General features: G+C 37.5%; 1 non-coding gene across 1 annotated transcript; it reads left to right on the top strand.

The window, feature by feature from the left end:
- The first annotated feature begins 268 nt into the window (after positions 1 to 268).
- LOC128284791 (small nucleolar RNA R71) lies at positions 269 to 375 on the top strand. Its single transcript, XR_008275214.1, has one exon. It is a non-coding gene; the product is annotated as a small nucleolar RNA R71 (small nucleolar RNA).
- Positions 376 to 5,054: the final 4,679 nt, after the last annotated feature.

Raw genomic sequence — 5,054 nt, forward strand, 5'->3', positions numbered from 1 at the left:
CTAAGAAAACCATCAATCTTTTTATTCAAGAGTTCTACCTGATTAGAGAGCATGGTGACCGAATCGACGTTATAAACGCCGGCTGTTTTTTGTTGGCTTTGTCCTCATGACTTGCCATTGATAGTTATTCAGTGACATCTCCTTTATAAACTCATAGGCATCTTCCGGTGTTTTATTGTTGATAGTTTCACCCGTCGTTGCGTCAACCATTTTCCGAGTCGAAGGATTCAGACTATTGTGAAATGTTTGTACTTGGAGCCAAAGCGGTAACCCATGGTGAGGGCATCTTCTCAAGAGGTCCTTGTATCTCTCCCATGCATCGTAGAGTGTTTCTAAATCCATCTGCACAAAAGAAGAGATATCATTACGTAATTTAGCCATTTTAGCCGGCGGAAAATATTTTAGTAAAAATTTTTCGGTCATTTGTTCCCAAGTAGTAATTGACCCTCGTGGTAACGAGTTCAACCACTGTTTAGCTTTGTTCCTTAATGAAAAAGGGAAAAATTGAAGACGAATGACATCATCAGAAACGCCATTGATTTTAAATGTATCGCAAAGTTCTAGAAAGTTTGCTAAGTGAGCGTTGGGATCTTCATCTTGCAAACCATCAAACTGAACAAATTACTGTATCATCTGAATAGTGTTAGGTTTTAATTCAAAAGTATTTGCAGCTACAGCAGGTCTAACTATGCTATATTTAGTTCCTGTTAAAGAAGGTTTAGCATAATCATACATAGTGCGTGGAGCAGGATTTTGATTAACCGCAATTGCAGGAGGTAGCTGATTGCCTTGATTTTCAGCCATCTCTTCGGTTGGGGGTTGAGTATCGCCTTCTTGCTCGTTCTCTGTGTATCTTAATTGTGCCCTATTTCTCTTTGGTTTCTACAAACTGTGCGATCGATTTATTCGTCAAAAAGTAATGGTCCCGACGGGTTTCTTCTAGTCATAAACTATAAAAACTTGCCAAGAGAAAGAAAGAGTAGGTTAATAAATAATAATTAAATTAAATTAAATTGCAAGAAAAATAAATGGCTAAAGTAATAAAAATTGAGCGTTCCTAATATCTTAGTTCCCCGGCAACGGCGCCAAAAACTTGATCGCATGATTTCGTGATAGGTTTTAAGTATTTATAATTACTTGTTCTTAAACTAACTATTATTGCGATGTAGGCAAGTGTACCTATCGAACAGTAGTATAGTTTTAGCAAGACCAGATTGTCGAACCCAAAGGAACTAAAAGTACTAGTAATGACTATCTTTTTATTATCTAGCCTAAGAATAAAGAGGTTTTGTTTTAATTAACTAATTATCTAAACTAAGAACGTACAGAGAAAAGAATTGCGGAATTGCTTTTGGGAAAAATTGATTGACTTAAGACAATACCTAAGGAAAAAATCCACCTAGACTTTACTTGTTATTCTGGCTCCGAATCGGACGATTTATTCATTCAACTTGTTCCGTAGAGATCCCTAAGTTATGTTATTATCTCTATTCAAGACTAATAACGTCTAATTCCTAGATTGAATAACCGAGACTTTTCTCTAATTAACGCTCGATGGTTGCATTTTCTCGATATATGAATCCCCTTATTAGGTTTCACCCTAATTCGGCAAAATCTTGTCACCCTATGTCTAGGCGCACAATCAACTCCGTTTAATTATGACAAATGTACTTTTAGATAGGGTCTATTCCTCCTCTTAATAAGAGCATGTCTTGAATCAGTATCCTGGGATATCAAAACAAGAATTAAGAATGCATTATTAAGAACAAGTTAAATATTTATCATATGATTCAGAAAATAATAACAAGATTCGTCTAAGGTTTCATTCCCCTTAGGTATTTAGGGGTTTTAGTTCATAACTAAATAAGAAAACATCTCAGAAGAATAAAGAATACAAAACATAAAGAAAACCCAAAACTCTTGAAGGGAAATTGATGAGAGATCTTCAGACTTGATAATGAATCCAGCTTCTGAGATGGGTCAATCGGCTTCCTTGGAGTAATTCCTTACTCCCCCTTCTCCCCCTCCTTTTTCTTCCTTCTCTAGGGTGTATTTATAGGCTTTGGGATCCCTAGAAGCCCTCAAAATTAGCCTTTTCCGAATTGGACTCAACTTGGGCTCGCAGGGACACGGCCGTGGCACACGCCCGTGTTCAATTACTTCAGGCCATGCTCAAGCCTGCCAAATTGACATGGTCGTGTGGTCTGCCCGTGTGAGGAGGTCCAGGCCGTGTTGTTTCGTACGTTGGCCTATTTTCTCCATTTTTGGCCTGTTTCTCGTTCCTTCGCTCTCCTATGCTCTCCTAAGTATAAAACATGAAATTAAAGCATTAGGAGCACCGAATTCACCAATTCTAATGAGAAATCATCCATAAAATGCATTAAACATGGGGTAAAAATATGTATAATTTATGGTTTATCATTTAGTCTGGACTAGTAATGTAACACCCCGAACCCGAGACCATCGCCGGTGTCGGACGCGAGGGGTTAACGAGCCAAGTCCTCTTAAAGCACCGACCAATTTGGCATTTCCAGACAGGCTGGAAAACTGCGTCACTGTCGCCTTAAAAATCATATCTCGAGTTTCAAAACTCGGAAACTGATTCTGTAAATTTTCCCTGAATTTAGACTCATATATCCTTCCATGGATTTATTTCTAGAATTTTTGGTCAGGCCAATTGGTACAGTTTATTAGTTAAAGTCACCCATGTTACAGGGATCGACTGCTCTGACCTTCGCGCGTTACAACTTGAATATCTCTCTGTACAGGGCTTTAATACTGGTGCCGTTTGTTTCTAATGAAACTAGACTCAAAATAGAATCTGCACATATAAGGCATGACTCCTAATTATTTCTGGATAATTTATAGTGAATTTTTAAAGTCGCGACAGGGGACCCAGAAACCGTTCTGGCCCTGTCTCACGAGAACTTTAATATCTCTTGGTATACTGATCATATGATCGTTTCGTTACTTTCATATGAAAATAGACTCGTCAAGGTTCGATCACATAATTTATTCACTATTTAACACCATTCCTACAAATTTTGGTGATTTTCCCCATCCACGTCACTGCAGCTGGCAGCATCTGTTTTTAAGGTAGGCTTTACCTAATTTGTAGTCTCCATGGGCCAACTATGGTCTTGCCATACATGGGTCCACATATGATCATATTTAGCCATTCCAATGGCTGATCATGTGACCAACACTCCCATTCCAATCCATAATCACATCATGAAACCATATATAATTACAAACCACAAATGGTCTAATTCCATACTCCACTATTACGAACCATTTTCGCATGGCCGCATACATATACATCACAAGTACTTAAAATAACCGAGGGTAGTCCTATACATGCCATATCCGAACTCAACTAAAGGAGTACCAAAAGGGCTTTGATAGTGTGGTTGACTTCAACTTCTATGATCCCGAATCCGATCGCTAACGAGCAAAATCTATAAACAGAGAAACAAAGAAACGGAGTAAGCAATTTATGCTTAGTAAGTTTGAGCCATAATATACACACAACCAAAGCATAGCATTCAAGTAGCTAAACAATAATTCATATGCACAATTTCTCAAAGACATGCTTACTTCACAATCCCAACTCTTATATTCATACACAAATAACGGCCTAGTTAATGCCGATAGCTCATTTATCATTAGAGCGAATATTCGTACGCATTTACTCATAGTGTGCAAAGCACACACAAAACATAACTTGTTGGGGATTTCACAAATGCAATAACTGAAAATTTTCCAGCAGCTTATAAATTTCAAATCACATACCTTCGAGTTTATCCGGATATAGCTACTCGTTCAAAACACCTTCGGGACATAGCCCGGTTATGGTAACCCGCACAAATGCCTTCGGGACTTAACCCGGATATCACAACTCGCACAATTGCCTTCGGGCTTAGCCCGGGTATCATAGCTCGCACAATTGCCTTCGGGACTTAGCCTGGATATCATAGCTCGCACAATTGCCTTCGGGCTTAGCCCGGATATCACTCGAACATTCATACACATCTTTGTTTCATTTTCACAACAAAACTTTTATGCACAATTCACTTAACAAAATATCATTTCGCTCAATGGCCATATACAAGGGCAGAATTTCGATTGCTTATTACTTCATTCAATCGAATCAAAATCTAAGTTTCGATACTCGAAAACTTACCTCGGATGTTGTCGAACGATTCGATGGCTATTCGACTACTTTTTCCTTCCCTTTATCGGATTTAGCTCCTTTTGCTCTTGAGCTTAATGAATACAAGTAGAAGTATTCAATATTTCTATCAATAATGTTTACTAGTAAATCACATTCGGCATCTCATATCATCTCACTTTATTATAATTTATCATTCAACCTTTGAACCAAAACGCCATTATATGGCCACATATACATACATCCATATATTTAAGCTCAAGAATTTTAACATAACATCAAGTGCTCAAATTACTCATGTGGCCGATTACACATGGTCATAAATACACAAAATCAAAAATAATTTCAAGGTTTTTCACACTATACATGTACTAGGCCGAATGTACATGCAAATTTCACAACATTCTTCAACAAATTTCTTCTTTAAACAAACATATTTATCACTTTCTTCATAATCAAAATATCATGTGCAAACATATATACACATATAGGTGCATGGCGAATCTCAAGGTGTTCATAACCCTCTAAAACACAAATTTTACCAATCAAGTAACAAGCATAAATCATGCTCATGAATGCATCATGGCGAATACATCACAATCATACCCTATTGAACTTTGGTCATGGTTAAACAAAGAACTCAATGTCTTACTCAAGATTGCTACAAAGAAATTTCAAGAGTAGTCAATCCATCATTGCATGCATCATTAGCAAGCTTCACATTTAGCATGCAATGGCTTTAACACAATATCAACCTTGGCCAAATACCATTTTTCATGGCATAACAAGGATTTGAACCATGGCTAACATGCACATCAAGTTAGCAACCAAAACAAGCATGAATCTCATGACACAACCTCATACATACCTTAATCTTGATGCA

Source organism: Gossypium arboreum, chromosome 11 (genome assembly GCF_025698485.1).
Source record: "Gossypium arboreum isolate Shixiya-1 chromosome 11, ASM2569848v2, whole genome shotgun sequence".
Classification (NCBI taxonomy): Eukaryota; Viridiplantae; Streptophyta; class Magnoliopsida; order Malvales; family Malvaceae; genus Gossypium; species Gossypium arboreum.